Consider the following 18,621-nt stretch of genomic DNA (forward strand, 5'->3'; position numbering starts at 1 on the left):
TACAGTTTGTCTTTAGGTCTAGAGCTATAGTTATGGCTAGATAAAGGATTAGGGTTGGGTCCAGGGCTAGTGTTAGGGTTAGGTTTAAATATCAGTTTACCAGTAGGGCTAGTGTTAGGGTTCGGTTTAGGGTTAGGTTTAGATTTAGAGTTAAGAATAGTGTTAGGGTTAGAATAATGGTCAGGGACAGGGTTAGGGTTTGGGTTATGGTTAGATCTAGAATGAAGGCTAGGGTTAGGACTATAGAGTTAGATTTGGTTAGGCTAAGGTTTAGTGCTAAGAATACAGTTAGCATTAGGGTGAGGGTTTGGCTTAAGGTAAGCGGTAGGGTAAGAACTAAGGTTAGGACTAGGGTTAGAGTAAGGTTTAGGGTTTAAGCTCGTGTTAGGGCTTGGATTAGGGTAATTCTGTATTAGGGTTAGGGCTAGTGTTATGGTTATGGCTATTGTAAGAAATAGGGTTATGATTAGTGTTAATTTTAGGGTTAAGTTTAGGGTTAGGCCTAGTGTTAAGGTTAGGTTTAAGGTTAGGGTGATGTTTAGAGCTAGGTTTAGTGTTTGGATATGAGTCATGGTAATGATTAGGTTTAGGGTTAGGGTTAGGTTTCAAATTAGGGCTAAGTTTAGAGCTGGTGTAGGGTTAGGGTTTGTTCTAGGGTAAGGGTTAGTGTTAGGGGTATGGCTCAGTTTTGATTTAGGGCTAGGGCTAGGGTTAGGGCTAATTTTAGGAATAGCATTAGGCTTAAAGCTAAATTCAGGGTTAGGGTGAGGCCTCGGGTTAGGGTTAGTTTTAGAGATATGTTAGTGCTAGGGCTAAGGATTATGAGTAGAATTGGGGCTTGGGTTAGGTTTACGGTAAGGTATAGGGTTAGTTTTAGAGATATGTTCTGATCTTTAGTGCTAGGGCAAGGGTTATGACTAGTGTTAGGGCCTTGGTAAGGGTTACAGTAAGGTATAGGGTTAGAAGTAGGGATAGTTCTTGTGTGAGAATTAAATCTTAAATCTAGGGTAATGGTTAGGGTTAGGAATAAGGCTATATTACGGCTAGGATTAGGGCTAAGTTTAATAATAGGGTTAGGGCTAATGTTAGGGTTATGATTAGGGCTAGGGCTAGGGTTAGGGTTAGTGTAAGGGTTAGGGTTTAAGTTATGGCTAGGGCTAGGGGTAGTGTTAGGTTTAGTATTAGGTCTAGGTTATGGTTACGGCTAGGGTTAGGGTTAAGGTTAGGCTTAGGGTTAGGGCTAGGTTTTTAATTAGGGGTAAGGGTAGTTTTAGAATCATGTTTTGGATTAGATTTAAGATTTGGTTTAGGGTTAAGTTTAGATTATGGTTAAATTTATGTTCAGGGATAGGTTTAATTTTGATTTATGGTAAGGTTTAGAGTTAAGTATATGGCAAGGGTTAGGTTTAGGGTTTAGTTGACAGTTAGGTATAAGATTAGGGTTAGGGATAGTGTTAGGTTTAGGGCTAAGGTTATTATTAGGGTTAGGGTTTGGGTTAGGGTAATGCTAGGTATAGAGATAGGGTTAGTACTAGGGTTAAGTTTAGGATTAGGGCTAGGGTTAGGTTTATGTTTACAAAAAGGGTTAGGGTTATGTTTACACTAAGGGTTAGGCTTTGAGCTAGGGTTATGTCTAAGGCGAGGGTTAGGATTAGGGCTAAATTTAGGATTATGATATGCTTACGGTAGGATTAGGCCTCAGAATAGGGCTAGGTTTCATGTTAGGTTTAGGCCCAGGTTAAGGCTATGTGTAATGTAAGATCTAGGGTTCTGATTAAAACTAGTTTTAGGGTTATGGTTTTAGCTATGTCTAGTGTTAGGTTTAGGTTTGGGGTTAGGTTCAGGTTTAGAGCTAGGTTTAGTATTGGTGTTAGGGTCAGTGTTCAGGTTAGAGTTAGGTTTATGGTGAAAGCCAGATTTGGACTATGTTTAGGTCTAGGTATAGGGTTAGTGTTTGCTTTAGTTTAAGGATTATGTTAGGGATAGGGCTCAGGTTTTTTAGGTCGAGGTCCAGAGTTATGGCTATATTTAGAACTAGACTTAGGTCTAGGGCTAGTGTTAGGGTTAGGTTAGGTATAAGTTTACTGGTAGGGCTAGTTTTTTTGGTCTGGTTTAGGGTTAGGGTCAGATTTAGACTGAGGGTTTGTGTTAGGGTAATGATTTGTGTTAGGGTTAGAGCCAGAATGAGGGCTATGGTTAGGAACAGTAATAGGGTTAGGGTTTGGATTAGGCTATGGATTAGGATTAGGACTAAGGTTAGCATTATGGATTGGGTTTGGCTTAGGGTAAGTGATAGAGTTAGAGCTAGTGTTAGGGCTAGGATTAGGGTTAGGGTTAGGGCTAGGGCTTGGTTTAGGTTTAGGTTTACATCTAGGGTTAGGACTCAGATTAGGGTGAGTTTTTCTGTTAGGTTTAGGGCTAGGGTTAAGGCTATGGCTAATATAAGAACTAAGGTTATGATTAGTGTTAGTATTTGGTCTAGATCTAGTTTTAGCACTATCTTTAGGGTTAGTGTGATATTTAGAATTAAGGTTAGTGTTAGAATATAAGTCAGGTTCAGGGTTAATTTTAGGACTAAGACATGAATTAGAGCTAGAAGACTATGGCTAGGTTTGGGGTTAGGATTTGGCTTAGGTTAACATTTAAGGTTAGGACAATGGCTTGGTTTCATTTAAGGCAAAAGGCTCGGGTTACAGCTACTTTTAGGATTAGCAATAGTGTTAGGTCTAGTGGTAGGTTAAGGATTAGGCTTAGGTTTAGGGTCAAATGTAGAGTTATGGTTAGATCTAGAGTAGGGTCTAGGGCTATGTTTAGGGCTAAGGTTAGAGCTTGTGTTAGGTTTACTGTAATGGATAATGTTAGAACTAGAAATAGGCCTAGGGGGAGAGTGAGAGTAAGTCTTAGGCCAAGGTTAGGGGTAGAGTTAGGTTTAGGGCTAAATTAGGGCTAGGATTAGTGCTAGGGTTAGTGTTAGGGTTAGGCCTATGGTTAGGGTTAGCGTAAGGTATGATTTACAGCTACATTTAGGGCTAGGGCAAAGCATAAAATTAGGGTTAGGGCTAGGGTTTATGTTAGGGTTAGGATTAAGGCTAGGCTTAGGGATAGGATTAGGGCTAAGATTTGTGTTAGGTTAGGGCTAATATTAGGGATAGGGATAATATCAGATATGGTTAGTGTTAGGGTTAGTGCTAGTGATAGGGTTAGGGGAAATAATGGGGTTATACCTAAGTTCAGGTCTAGGGCGAGGGTTAAAATTAGAGATAGGGCTAGAGTTAGGGTTTGGGTTAGGATTAAGGCTAGGTAAAGCCTAGGATGAGGACTAGTGTTTTGTGTTAGGGTTAGGGCTAGGATTAGGGCTGGGGCTAATGTCAGGTCATTGTTCATGGTTATGGTTAGTTTTAGGGTTAGGTTATGGCTAGGTCTATTGTAGGGCCTAGGTGTAGGTTAAGAGTCATGTTTAAAGCTAAGTTTATTATTAGGGTCAGGGATTGATTTGGGTTTGGTTTAGGTTAATATTTAGGGTTAAGGCTTGAATTAGCATTAGGGATAGTGTTAGGGTTTGGATTAGGGTAATTGATAGGGTTAGGTTTACGGTTCAGTTTAGGTTTAGAGTACTGAATAGAGTTAGTGTTAGCAATAGTGTTAGCATTAGGCCTAGGTTTAACATTTAAGTTAGGTTTATCTTTAGGGTAATGAATAGGGTTTGAGCTAAGGTCAGGGCTAGGATTAAGTTTAGAATTAGGACTAGGGCTAGGGTTAGGCCTAGGGTTAGTGTCAGGGTTAGGTTTGGGGTAAGTGTTAGCATTTGAGCTTGGATTAGGGCTAGTGTGAGTGTTAGGGTTAGAGTTAGGGCTCACGTTAGGGTTAGGGTTAGGGTTTTGTTTAGATTAAGGATAGAGTTTTAGCTAGATTTAGGGATATGTCGAGGGTTAGGTTTAGGGTTAGGTCTAGGCTTATTGTTAGGGTTACAATAAGGGCTAGGTTTAGGGCTAGGATAAGGGATATATTTTGTGTGAGGTTTATGGCTAGCATTAGCACTATGGGTAATGTAAGAGCTAGGGATATTGTTATGGCTCATTATAGGGTTAGGGTTCTGGATAAGTCTAGTGTTCTAGTTAGGATTTGGGTTTAGGATAATATTTAGAGCTAGGGTTTGTTTTAGGGTAACAGTCATTGTTTGAGTTAGGGTAGGTTTAGAGTGAGTGACAGATTTAGGACTAGCGTTGGGTCTAGGCATGGAGTTAGTCTTTACATTAGGTTAACAGTTATTGTTAGGCTAGTGCTAGGTATTTGTTTAGGGCTAAGGCTAGATTTATTACTCTATTTAGGATTAGATTTGGTGTAGTGCTAGTGTTAATGTTAGGTTTAGATATAGGTTTACCGGTAGGGGTAGGATTAGGGTTCGCTTAATGGTTATTGTTAGGTTAAGACCTGGGGTTAGTGTTAGGGTCGGAATAAGGGTCAGGGTTAGAGTTAAGGTTAGAGCTAGAATGAGGGCTATGGTTAGGACTAGTAATGGAGATAGGGTTTGAGGTAGGTTAAAAATTATGGTTAGGACTAGGGTAGCATTAGGCTGAGGGTTTGGCTTAGGGTAAGGGATAGGGTTATAGGTAGAGTTAGGGTTAGGGTTAGGGTTAGGTTTAGGGTTAAACCTAGGTTTAGAGCTTGGAATAGGGCTACAGCTAATGTAAGAACTAGGATTCTGATTAGGGCTAGTTCTAGGGTTAGTGTTAAGTCAATGTTTAGAGCTATGGTTAGTGTTAGGGTCTGAGTAAGGGTCAGAGTTAGTTCTAGGGTTAGGATTAGGACTCGAATTAGGGCTACATTTAGAGCTAGGTGTAGGGTTAGGATTTGGTTTAGGTTAGGGTTAGGGTAAGGGTTTTTGCTCTTTTTGTTTTAGGACTAGCATATTGTTAGGGCTAGTTTTCCAATTAGCATTAGGGTTAGGGCTAGTGTTAGAGTGAGCTTTAGGCTAAAGGTTAGGGTTTGATCCAGGTTTATGGCTAGGGTGAATGTTAGGGCTAGCGTTGGTACTAGGGATAGGGATAAGGTTTGGGTTATGGTAACAGATAGGTTTAGAATTATGGATAGGTTTAGGGAGAGAGAGTTAGTTTTAGGGCTAGGGATAGTGTTAGGTTTAGGGTTAGGGCTAAATTAGGGCTAGATTAGAACTATGGTTAGTGGTAGGTTTAGGCCTAGGTTTAGGGCTAGGGTTAGGGTTAACATTAGGGTTAGCGTAAGGTATGATTTACAGGTACATTTAGAGCTAGGGCAAAGCATAAAATTAAGGTTAGGGCTAGGGTTTATGTTAGGGTTAGGATTAAAGTTAGGCTTAGGGATAGGATTAGGGCTAATATTTGTGTTAGGGTTAGGTCTAATATTAGGGATATGGATAATATCAGGTCTATGGTTATGGTTAGGGATAGTTTAGGGTAAGGATTATGGCCGGATCTATTGTAAGTGTTAGGTTGAAGGTTAGATTCAGGTTTACAGCTAGGGGTATTATTAGGATCTCAGTCAGGTTCAGGGTATGTGTTAGGTTAAGGATTAGGCTTAGGACTCAAATTAGCTTTCAGGTTAGTGTTAGGGTTAGGTTAATGGATATGGTTAAGTTTAGGGTTAAGGTTATATTTAGAGTAATAAACAGATTTAGGGTTAGGGATAGGGTTAGGTTTAGGCCTTGGGATAGAATTCAGGGTTATGGTAAAGGTAATAGATTGGAATAGAGCTACAGTTAGGACTATGTTTATGGTTAGGTTAGAGCTAGGTTAGGGTTACGCCTAGGGTTAGAATTTTCTTAGGGCTATCCTCAGGGTAATGGATATGATTAGAGCCAGGGATGAGGCCTGGATTATGGTTAGTATTAGGGCTACTGTTTGGGTTAGATTTTTAGGACAAGGTTTAGGTTTATGGTTAGGTTTATGTTAAGTGTTAGGGCTAGGGTTAGGGTTAGTCCTAGGGTTAAAGATAGAGTTAGGGCTCTGATTAGTTCTAGGTGTTGAGTTAGGTTAGGGCTATTTAGGACTAGGGCTAATGTTAGAACTAGGGTTATGATTAGGGCTAGTGTTAAGTTTAGCATTATGTCTAAATCTAGAGTGTAGATTAGGTTTAGGTTTAGGGTGATCATTAGAGATAGGGTTAGTGTTACTGACAGAGTCAGCATCAGTGTTACTGATCAGAGTTAGGGTAAGACTCAAATTAGGGCTAGTGTTAAGGCTATGTGTAGGGTTAGGGTTTGTGTAAGGGTTAGGGTAAGAATTAGGGATAGGTCTAATGTCAAGTCTAGGATTATGGTTTGGTTAGGGTTAGGGTTAGGGCTTTGTCACAGTTTTTTTTTTTTTTACAGCTAGGGCTATTTTTAGGATTATTGATAGTGTTAGCACTAGTGGTATGGTGAGTTTTAGGCGTAGACTTATTGTTATGGTTACATCTAGGTTTAGGGCTTTGGCTATGTAAAGGGCTAAGTTTAGGGCTAGTTTTAGGGTTATTAATGGATAGAGTTAGAACTAGGAATAGGGCTAGAGCAAGAGTCAGTGTTTGTCTTAGGGCTAGGGATAGGGTTAAGTTTAGGGTTAGTGCTAAATTAGGGCTAGATTTAGGGCTAGGGTTAGGGTTAGGGTTAGGGGAAGGGATGGGGTTATAGCTAGGTTTAGGGCAAGGGTGAGGGATAGAATTGGGGTTAGGGCTAGGGTTAGGATTAAGCCAATGTTTAGTGCTAGGATGAGGTTTTGTGTTAGGGCTAGGTCTAGGATTAGTGATAGGGCTAATGTCAGGTGTAGATTTATGGTTCATGTTAGTTTTAGGGTTAGGTTATGGCTAGGTGTAGTGTAAGGGTCAGCTTTAAAGCTAGGTGTATTATTAGGGTCAGAGACCAGGTAGGGTTTGGTTTAGGTTAAGTTTTAGGGTTAAGGATTGAATTAGTTTTTGGGTTAGGGTTACAGGTAGAGTAATGAATAGGATTAGGTTTAGGGTTCAGGTTTTATTTAGAGTAATGGATAGGGTTAGTGTTAGCAATAGGGTTAGAGTTATGCCTAGGGTTAGCCTATGAGTTGGGAACATCTTTAGGGTAATAGATAGTGTTAGAGCTAAGTTTAGGGCTAGGCATAAGTTTATGATTAGGGCTAGGGTTAGGGAGAGACCTAGGTTTAGTGTCAGCTATAGTTTTATTTTAAGTATTAGCATTTGAGCCAGGGTTAGGTGTTGGGTGAGGGTTAGGGTGAGAGTCATGTCTAGGGTTAGGGTTAGGTTTATGTTTAGGTTAAGGGTTAGAGTTTGAGCTATATTTAGGGCTTGGGTGAGGGTAGGGATAGGCTTAGGTCTAGGGTTATGTTTAGGGTTATGATTAGGGCTAGGTTTATGTCTAGGATAAGGACTAGGTTTTGTATGGAGTTTAGGGCTAACATTAGGGCTATGGGAAATATAACAGATAGGAATATGTTTATGGATAAGTTTAGGGTCAGGGTTATGGATATGTCTAGTGTCAGGGTTTGGTTTTGGGTTAGGATAAGGTTTGGATCTAAAGTTTGTTTAGGGTTAAGGATCGGTGTTCAGGATAGGGTTAGATTTAGTGTGAGTGCCAGAATTACAACTAGCTTTGGGTCTAGGGATAGGGTTAGTCTTTAAGTTAGGTTAACAGTTATTCTTAGGGATAGTGCTAGGTTTTTGTTTAGGACTAGGGCTAGATTTATGACTATATGTAGGATTAGGTTTTTGTCTAGTGCTAGAGTTACTATTAGGTTTAAGTATAGGTTTCCAGGTATGGGAAGTCCTAGGTTTTGGTTTAGTGTTATATTCAGGTTTATACTTGGGGTTAGTGTTAGGGTAAGAATAAGAGTCAGGGTTAGGGTAAGGTTTAAAGCTAGAATGTGGGATAGAATAGGACTAGTAATATAGTTAGGGTTTGAGGTAAGCTAAGGATTAAGTTTAGGACTAAGATAGCATTAGAATGAGGGTTTGGCTTAGGGAAAGAGATAGGGTTTAATGTAGGGTTAGGGTTAGGTTTAGGTATAGGGCTAGGGTTATGGTTAGGATTAGAGTTAAAAATATATTTAGGTGCTGGATTCAGGTTAGAATTTGTTTTATCATTAGGGCTATGATAAGAACTAATGATAAAGGCTAATGAAAGAACTAGGTTTCTGCTTAGGGTCAGTTCTAGGGTTAGCATCAGGGCAATGTTTAGAGCTAGGGTGTGTGTTAGGGGCTGAGTCAGTGTCTGGGTTATTTCTAGGGTTAGGGTTAGGACTAAAATTAGGGCTAGGATTAGGGCTAGGTGTAGCTTTAGGGTTTGGTTTAGGTTAAAGTTAGGGTTATGACTCAGTTTTGTTTTAGGTTTAGGTTAGATTTAGGGCTAGTTTTCCATAGATCATTAGGTTTAGGGCTAGTGTTAGATTGAGCTTTATACTTAATTTTAGTTTTAGATCAGGTTTAAGCCTTGGGAGAAGGTTACGGCTAAGTTTGGGGCTAGGGATAGGGCTAGCATTTGGGTTATGGTAAGGAATAGGTTTAGAACAAGGGATAAGTCTAGGGTGAGAGTTAGAGTTAGTCTTAGGGATAGGGATATGGTTAGATTTACTGTTAGGGCTGAATTAGGGCTAGGAATAGTGCTAGGGTTAGTGTTAGATTTAGGCCTAGGTTTAGGGCTAGGGTTAGGGTTAGCATTAGGGTTAGGGTAAGGTATGATATTACAGCTATGTTTAGTGCAAGGAAAGAGATAAAATAAGCTTTAGGGCTTGGGTTAAATTTAGGGTTAGGATTAAAGCTAGGCCTAGAACTAGGATTAGGTCTATGGATACGGCTAATGTCAGGTCTAGAGTTAAGGTGAGGCTAGCATTAGGGATAGGGCTATGGCTCAGTTTTGTTTTAGAAATAGGCCTAAGTTTAGGGCTAGTTTTATGATTAGTGATAGTGTTAGGGCTAGTGATAGGGTAAAATTTAAGCTTAGATTTATTGTTATGGTTAGGTCTACGTTTTGGGATATGGCTAGTGTTAAGGCTAAGGTTAGGGCTATTGTTAGGGTTATGGTAATAGATAGGGTTAAACTAGAAATAGAGCTGGGCAAGAGTTCGAGTTAGTCTTTGGGCTAGGGTTAGGGGTAAGTTTAGTGTTAGGGCTAAATTAGTGCTAGGATTAGTGCTAGGGTTAGTGTTAGGTTTTGACCCAATGTTAGGATTAGTGCAAGTGTTAGGGTTAGGATTATGTTTACAGGAAGGGATAGGGTTAAAGCCAGCTTGAGGTCTGTGGTGAGGGTTAGAGTTAGGGTTAGGAGTAAGGTTAGGGTTTGGGATAAGATTCAGGCTAGGTTTAGGGTCAAGTTGAGGGTTTGTGTTAGGGTTAGGGCTAGGATTAGCACTAGGACTAATGTTTGGTATAGGGTTATGTTTAGTATTAGTTTTAGTGTTAGGTTATAGCTATGTCTAGTATAAGGGTTAGGATTAGGGTAGGGATCAGGTTTAGAGCTAGGTTTATTATTAGGTTCAGAGTCCGAGTACGGTTTTGTTTAAGTTAAGTTTTAGAGTTAAGGATTGAATTAGCTTTAGAGTTAGGGTTCCAGATAGGGTGATGGATAAGATTAGGTTTATGGTTCATGTTAGGTTTAGAGTAATGGATATGGTTAGTATTAGTGATAGGTTTATCTTAGGCCTAGGGATAGTATTTGGGTTAGGCTTATCTTTAGGGTTATGGATAGGGTTAGAGCTAAGGTTAGGGCTAGGCTTACAGTTAGAATTAGGCTTAGGGTAAGTGTAGGCATTTGAGCTAGGGTTAGGGATTGGACGAGTGTTAGGGTTTGATTCAGGGCTAGAGTTAGGTTTAGGTTTAGGATTATGTTTAGACTAAGGATTACAATTTGAGTTAGGGTTATAGCTAGGGGGAGGGTTACCATTAGGGTTAGGTCTACGTTTATGGTTAGGGTTATGATTAGGGCTAGGTTTAGGGCTATGATAAGGACTCAATTTTGTGTGATGTTTAGGGCTAACATTAGGGCTATGGGTAATGTAAGTGCTAAGGATATGTTTATGGCTAGTGTTAGGGTCAGGGTTATGGATAAGTCTAGTGTTAGGGTTGTGGTTTTGTTTTTGATAAGGATTAGGGCTAGAGTTTCTAATAGGTTAAGGGTCATTGTTGGGTTAGGGTTAGTATTATGGTTAGGGCCACAATTAGGACTAGCGTTTGGTCTAGTGATAGGTTTAATCTTCACATTAGGTTAAGTGTTATTGTTAGTGCTAGTGCTAGGTTTTTCTTTAGGGCTAAGGCTAGATTTATGACTTCATTTAGGATTAGGTTTCATGTAGTGCTAGTGTTACTGTTAGGTTTAAGGTATAGGTTTACCGGTAGAGGTAGTGTTAGGGTTCGGTTTAATGTTAGGGTCAGGTTTAGATCTAGGGTTAGTGTTATGGTCAGAATAAGGGTCAGGGTTAGGATTAGGGTTAAAGCTAGAATGAGGACTAGGTTTAGGACTAGTAATAGAGTTATGGTTTGGTGTAGGCTAAGGATTAAATTTAGGACTAGAGTAGCATTAGGGAGAGGGTTTGGCTTAGGGTAAGGCATAGGGTTAGAGGTACGGTTAGGGTAGGGTTAGAGTCAGAGCTCGGATTATGGGTAAGATTTGTGTTAGCATTAGGGCTACGGCTAATGAAATAATAGTTTTCTGATTAGGGCTAATCTAGGGTTAGGCTTATGGCAATGTTTAGAGCTAAGATTACTGTTAGGGTCTGATTCAGGGTCAGGGTTATTTCTATGGTTAGTGTTAGGACTCAGATTAGGGCTAAGTTTACGGATAGGTGTAAGGTTAGTGTTTGATTTAGGTTAAAGGTTAGGGTTAGGATTATGGCTCAGTTTTGTTTTAGGGGTATGGTAGTGTTAGGGCCACTCTTCCAATTAGCATTAGGTTTAGGTCTAGTTTTAGGGTGATGTTTGGGCTTAAGGTTAGGGATTCAAACCAGGTTTAGGGCTAGGCTGATGGTTACTGTTAGGGTTGATGCTAATGATAGGGCTAGGTTTGGGTTATGGTAAGGGATAGGTTTTGAACTTTGGATAGGGCTAGGGCAAGAGTTAGAGTTAGAGTTAGGTTTAGGATTAGGTTAAAATTAGGGCTAGGATTAACCTTAGGGTTAGTGTTAGACTTTGGCCTAGAGTTAGGGTTAGGTTTAGGGTTAGCATTAGGGTTAGTGTAAGGTATGATGTTACAGCCAGGGCATGGGATAAAATTAGTGTTAGGGCTCCGGTTAAAGTTAGGATAAGGATTAAGGCTAGGCTTAGGGCTAAGATTAGGGGTAGGGTTTGTGTTAGGTTTATGACTAGAATTAGGTCTATGGCTAATGTCAGTTCTAGGGTTATGGTTAGGAATAGTTTTAGGTTTAGGTTTATGGCCAGGTCTATTGTAAGGTTTGTGTTGAGGGTTAGGGTGAGATTTACAGCTAGGGATATTATTAGGGTCCAAGTCAGGGTTAGGGTGTGGGTTAGGTTAAGCATTAGGGTTAGGGCTAAAATTAGCATTAGGGTTAAGGTAATGGATATGGTTAGGTTTTGGGTTCAGGTTAGGTTTAGTATAATGGAGAGGGTTATGGTAAGGCATAGGGTTAGATTTAGGTCTAGGGATAGAATTTGGTTAAATATATGGTTCAGGTAATGGACAGGATTAGAGCTACAGTTAGGACTAGGATTATGGTTATGTTAGGGCTATGGTTAGGGTTAGGCCTAGGGTTAGAATTTGCTTAGGGTTATGGTTAGGGTAATGGATAAAATTATATCTGGGTTTAGGGCTAGTGTTATGGTTAGGAATAGGGCTATGGTTTGGTTTAGGTTATGATTTGGGTTATGATTATGTTTAGGTTTATGTTTAGGTTAGGTTTAGGTTAATTGTTAGGGCTAGGGCTAGGGTTAGGGTTAGGGCTACCATTAAATCTAGATTAGGGCTAGGTTTTGGGTTAGATTAGGGTAGTGTAGGACTATGGCTAATGTAAGAACTAGGGTTATGATTAGGGCTAATATCAGGGTTAGCGTTAGGACTAGGTCTAGTGTTTATATTAAGTTTTCATTTAGTGGGATGATAGGAGATAGGGTCAGTGTTGGGGTCAGAGTCAGTATCAGTGTTAGTTTTAGGATTAGGGATAGGACTCGAATTAGGGCGAGGGTTAAGGCTAGGTGTATGGTTAGGATTTGTGTTACTGTTATGGTAAGAATTAGGAATAGGGCTAATATCAGGTCTAGGGTTACGTTTATGTTAGGGTTAGGGTTGGGGCTATTTCTCAATTTTGTTTTAGAGCTAGGGCTAGGGTTAGGGCTAGTTTTGGGATTAGCAATAGTGTTAGGGCTAGTAGTAAGGTGAGGTCAAATCTTATATTAATTGTTACGGCTATATCTAGGTTTAGGGCTATGGCAATGGTTAGGGCTAAAGTTAGGGCTAGTGTTACGGTTATGATAACAGATGGTGTTAGAACTAGAAATAGGGCTAGTGCCAGAGTTAGAGTTAGTCTTAGGGCTAGAGTTAGTGTTAGGGTGAGATTTATGCTTAAGGTTAGGGTTTGATCCAGGTTTAGGGGTAAGACATAGGTTAGGGCTAAGGACAGGTTTAGAAATAGAAATAGGGCTAGTTTGAGATTAGAGTTATTCTTAGGGCTAGAGTTAGGGATTTGCTTAAGATTAAGGCTACATTAGGGCTAGATTAGCACTTGGTTTAGTGTTAGGGTTAGGCCTGTGGTTAGGGCTTGAATTAATGTTAGTGTTAGGGTTATGGTTAGTTTTTGGGGAAGGGATGAGATAATGGCTAGGTTCAGGGCTGGGGCAAGGGTTAAAATTAGCTATAGGAATAGGGTAAGTGTTCGGGTTATGTCGCGACCCCTTGCCCGCAAGGAAGACGCAACTCAGGAATCTTCTTTCAGCAGTTTATTCAGGCCCTTGATATTTCTTCTTCTACCCTCTCGGATGCCCCTCCCAGCCTAAATAAAGCATCTCAAGCCCCAATGTGAAGCTGCCACGTGGAGCTTTCTCATAGGGTGGTGAAAAACCATGTGCCAACTCTCCCAAATAAGGAGTTGTTTGTCACAGACCACAGCGGAGCCAGCGCCATCTTGTAATGGCGACCATAGTCTGCAGAAACGGCAGAAGCGGCTCACCACAGGGTTAGGATTAAGGCTAGGTTTAGGGCTAGGATGAGGGCTAGGGTTTGTGTTAGGGTTAGAGCTAGGATTAGAGCTAGGGCTAATGTCAGGTCTAGGGTTATGTTTATGAATAGTGTTAACTTTAGGTTTATGGCTAGGTCTGGTGGAAAGTTGGGTTTAGGGTAAATGTCCGGTTAGGAGCTAGGTGTATTAGTATGGTCAGAGTCAGGTGTAGGGTTTGGTTTAGGATAAGGTTTAGGATTAGGGCTCAAATTAGCATTAGGGTTATGGTTAAAGTAATGGATAGTGTTAGGTTCAGGGTTCATTTTAGGTTTAGAGTAATAGATAGGGTTAGTGTTAGTGATAGGATTAGGGTTAGGCCTAGGGTTTGCATTTGGGTTATGATTATGTTTAGGGTTACGGATAGTTTAGTGCTAGTGTTAGGGTTTTGGCTAGGTTTAGAGATAGGCCTAGGATTAGTGTTAGTGTTAGGTTTAGCAGAAGTGTTAGGGTTTGAGCTAGGTTTAGGTCTAGGGTGAGGGTTAGAGTTAGATTCAGGGCTACGGTTAGGGTTAAGGTTAGGGTTATGGCTTGGGTTAGCATTATGGTTTGGATTATGTTCAAGGTAATGGATAGGGTTTGTGCTAGTATTTGTGCTATGGTTACAGTTAGGATTAGGGCTAGTGTTAGGGTTAGGTTGAGGGTTAGGGCTATTGTTATGTTTATGGTAAGGATTAGAGTTTGAGTAGGGTTAGTGCCAGGGCCAGTGTTATGGTTATGGTTAGTGCTAGGGATAGGGTTTGGGTTATGCTAAGGTCTAGGTTTAGGACTAGGATTAGGGCTGGGTTGTGTGTGAGGTTTAGGGGTAGTGTTAGGTGTATGGGTAATGTAAGAGCTAGGGTTATGGTTATGGGTAGATTTAGGTTTTGTCTAGTGTTAGGGTTAGTTTTTCAGTTAGGATAAGTTTTAGAGTTAGGGTTTGTGTTACGGTAAGTGTCTAGGGTTAAGTCTAGGGTTACAGTTAGGGATAGATTTAAGTTTAGGTTTATGGTTAGGTCTAGTGTAAGGGTTAGATTTTTGGTATGGGTCAAGTTTAGAGCTAGATGTATTATTAAGGTCAGGATATGGCTTATGGTTCAGTTAACGTTTAGGTTTAGGGCTTTAATTAGCGTTAGGGTTAGAGTTAGGTTTAGGGTAATGAATAGGCTTAGAATTAGGATACAGGTAACTTTTAGGGTAATGGACAGGTTTAGAGATTGTGATAGTGTTAGGGTTAAGTCTAGGGTTAGAATTAGGGTTAGGATTATGTTTAGGGTAATGGATAGGATTAGAGAAAGGGTTAGGGCTAGGGTTATGGTTAAGATTAGGGCTAGGGTTAGGGTAGTGGATAGAATTAGAGGTATGGTTGGGGCTATGGTTAAGTTTAGGAGTAGGGCCATTTTTAGGTTAGGCTTTGGGATAGGGCTAGGGTTATGTTTAGGGTGAAGGTTAGGCCTTGAGCTAGGGTTAGGTCTAAGGGGAGGGTTACGGGTAGGGTTAGGGCTAGGGTTAGTTTAGGGATACACTTAGGGCTAGGTTAAGGCCTAGAATTAGGGCTCGGTTTTGTGTTATTTTAGGCCTAGTGTTAGGGCCATGGGTAGTTAAGAGCTAGTGATATGACTAGCCCTACATTAAAGGTTAGGGTTATGGATAGGTGTAGTGTAAGTATTAGGTTTTGAGTTAGGGTGAGCTTTGGAGGTAGGTTTATGTTAGGGTCAGGGTCAGTGTTCATGTTAGAGTGAGTGTTGTGGTTACTGCCAGAATTAGGACTACATTTAGGTGTAGAAGTAGGATTAGTGTTTGGGTTATGTTAAGGGTGATTATTAGGGCTAGGGCAATGTTTTTGTTATGGTCTAGGGCTAGAGTTATGGCTTTATTTAGGATTAGGTTTAGGTCTAGGACAAGTGTTAGGGTTAGGTTTAGTTATAGGATTAACAGTAGGGCTAATGTTAGGGTTCGGGTTCGGGTTAGGGTCAGGTTTATACCTGTGGTTAGTTATAGGGTCAGTATAAGTTTCAGGGTTAGGATTCGGGTTTGCGTTATGGTTAGAGCTAGAATGAGGGCTAGTTTTAGGACTAGTAATATGGTTAGGGTTTGTGTTAGGCTATGGATTAGGGTTAGGGCTAGGGTTAGCATTATGTTTAGGATTTGGCTTAAGGTAACAAATAGTATAAAAGCTAGGGTTAGCGAAGTGTTAGGGCCTGGATTATGGCTAGGGTTATTGTTAGAGTTAAAGTTAGGGTTATTGTTAGGGCCAGGTTTTGCGTTAGGTTAGGGCTTTTGTTAGGGCTACAGCTAATGTACAAAATAGGGTTACAATTAGGACCAGTTTTTGAGGTAGTATTATGGCTAGATCAAGTGTTAGGGTTAGGGTTAGTGTTAGTGTGTTGTTTTGAGCTAGAGTTAATGTTAGGGTCAGGGTCAGTGTTCAGGTTAGAGTTAGCTTTAGAGTTAAAGCAAGAATTATCATTAGGGTTAGGTCTAGGGGTAGGGTTAGTGTTTGGGTTAGGTTAAAATTTATTATTAGGGCTAGGGCTAAGTTTTTGTTTATGTCTAGGGCTAGAGATATGGCTAGATTTAGGATTAGCTTTAGGTCTAGGGCTAGTTTTAGGCTTAGGTTTAGGAATAGGTTTATTTCTAGTGCTTGTGTTAGGATTCAGTATAGGGATAGGGTCAGGTTTAGACCTACGTTTACCATTAGGGTCAGCATAAGTGTAAGGTTTGAGTTATGGTTACAGCTAGAATGAGAGTTAGGGTTAGGGCTAGTAATAGGATTAGGGTTAAGACTAGGGTTAGCATTAGGGTTTGGATTGGCTTAGGGAAAAGGATAGGGTTAGACCTAGGGATAGGGCTACATTTAGGGTAGGGTTAGGGCTAGTGTTAGGATTAGGTTTAGTGTTCAAGCTAGGGTTAGGTTTCAGATTAGGACTAAATTTTGGTTAGAGTTATGGCTAGGTTTAGAGTTACAGCCAATATTTGCAGTAGAGTTATGATTGGGTCTAGTTATAAGATTGGGGTTAGGACTAGGTCTCTAGTGTTGGGGTTAGGTTTAACATTAGGGTGATGGTTAGAGCTAGGGTTAGTATTGGGGTCAAAATTAAGGTCGGGGTAGTTTTAGGGTTAGGGCTTGGACTCGAATTAGGGCTAGGTTTAGGGTTAGGTGTAGGGTTAGGTTTTGGTTTAGGTTAAGTTTTAAAGTTAGGGTTATGGCTCGGTTTTGTTTTAGGGCTAGGGCTATGGTTAGGGCTAGTTTTAAGATTAGTGTTAGGTTTAGTACTAGTGTTAGGGTTAGGTTTAGTCTTGGGTTTAGAGTTAGATTTAGAGTTAGGTTTAGATCTAGGGTTAGGTCTAGGGCTAAGGATATGGGTAGCATTAGTTCTAGGTTTATAGCTAGGATAAGGGTTATGATAAAAATAGGGTTAGAACTTCGGAAAGGGCTAGGGTGACAGTGAGATTAAGTCTTTGGGATAGGCTTAGGGTTTGTTAGGTATAGGGCTTAATTAGGGCTAAGAATAGGGCTAGGTTTATGTTTACGTTTAGGCCTATGGTTAGTTTTGGGCTTAGGGTTAGGTTTAGTGTAAATAATGGGGTTAGAGCTAGGGTTAGGGCTAGGACGAATGTTAGAATTAGGGTTCGGGCTAGGGTTTCTTAGAGTTATGATTAAGTCTAGTTCAATGGCTAGTATGAGGGCTGGGTTTGTGTTTTGATTAGGGCTAGGATTAGTGTTAGGGCAAATGTTAGTTGTAGGGTTACAGTTAGGGAAAGTTTTAGGGTTAGGTTTATGGTTATGTTTAGTGTAATGGTTAGATTTAGGGTAAGGGTCATATTTAGAGCTAGGGGTATTATTAGGGTCCGGGTCATGATTAGGGTTTTGTTTAGGTTAGGGTTTAGTGTTAGGGCTCAAATTAGCATTAGGGTTTGGGTTAGGGTAATGATAGGTTTAGGGTTAGGGTTCAGGTTAGGTTTAGCATAATGTATAGGGTTACGTTTAGGCATAGGGTTAGATTTAGGCCTAGGGTTAGCGTTAGAATTAGGGCTATGTTTAGGGTAATTGGTAGGGTTAGAGCTAAGTTGAGGGCTAGGGTTTTGGATAGAATTAGGGCTAGGGTTATGGTTTAGGTTAGGGTTAGGTCTATGGTTTGTGTTAAGGTTAGGGCTAGGATTACATCTAGGGTAAATGTCAGGTCTATTTTTACGTTAGGAATAGATTTGGGTTTAGGTTTATAGCTAGGTCTAGTATAAGGGTTAGGTTTAGGGGTAGGGTCAGGGTTAGGCTGTGTATATTATTACGGGAAGTGTCAGAGATAGGGTTTGGCTTAGGTTAATTTTAGGATGAGGGCTAAAATTAGCATTAGCTTTAGGGTTATGGTAATGATAGGGTTAGGTGTAGGGTTCAGGTTAGGTTTAGGTTAATGAATAAGGTTAGGGTTAGTGATAAGGTTAGGGTTAGGCCTAGGTTTGCCCATAGGTTTATGGTTATGGATAGGGTTAGAGCTAGTGATAAGGCTAGGGTTATGGTTAGAATTCTGGCTAGGGTTGTGGTAAGGTTAAAGCTAGGTTTTCGGTTAGGGTTAGGTTTAAAACTAGAGTCTCATATAAGGGCTAGGTATTGGTTTGGTTAGGGTTAGTGTTAGGGGTATGGCTAATGTATCAACTATTGTTACAATGAGTGCCAGTTTTAGGGTTAAGGTTAGGGTGATGTTTAGAGCAAGAATTATATTTAGGGTCAGTGTCTGGGTCAGGGTTAGGTTCAGTGTTAGGTTTAGGACTTGAATTAGGGCTAAAGTTAGTGCTAGGTGAAGGGTTAGGTTTTGGTTTAGGTTAAGGGTTAAGGTTAGGCTATGGCTCAGTTATGTTTTAGGGCTAGTGGTAGGGTTAAGGCTAGATTTTGGATGAGCATCAGGGTTAGGGCTAGTTTTAGAGTGAAGTTCAGACGTAGGGTTAGGGTTAGAGTTAAAGTTAGGGTTGATCTAGTGTTAGGGCTCGTGCTAGGGTTAGGGCTAGGTTTAGGGTTATGGCTAGGTCTAGTGTAAGGGTTAGGTTTATGTTAAAGGTCAGATTTAGAGCAAGAATTATTATTTGTTTCACGGTCAGTGTCAGGGTTAGCTTTGGTTTACGTTAAGGTTAAGGGGTTAGGGATTGAATTGACATTAGAGTTAGGTTTAGAGTTAAGGTAATGGAAGGGTTTACTTTAGATTTTTGTTAAGGTTTAAGGTAATGGATGGGTTAGGTTTCAGTGATCGGGTTAAGGTTAGCATTAAGGTTAAGATTATGTTTAGTGTAATGGATAGTTTTAGAGCTAGGGTTAGGGCTAGGTTTTGGTTTGGATTAAGTCTAGGATTAGTGTTCGGTTTAGGGACAGGGCTAGGGTTTGGTTTAGGGTAAGTGTTAGGGTTAGGGTAAGTGTTAGTTTAGGGTTAAGGTTATGGTTAGGTTAGGATAAGGGTTAGTGTTTGAGCTAGGGTTAGGGATAGTGCGAGGGTTA

The sequence above is a fragment of the Marmota monax genome, unplaced genomic scaffold (genome assembly GCF_021218885.2).
Source record: "Marmota monax isolate L192 unplaced genomic scaffold, Marmota_monax_Labrador192_F-V1.1 WCK01_AAM20220418_F8-fsc00289, whole genome shotgun sequence".
In the NCBI taxonomy this organism is placed as follows: Eukaryota; Metazoa; Chordata; class Mammalia; order Rodentia; family Sciuridae; genus Marmota; species Marmota monax.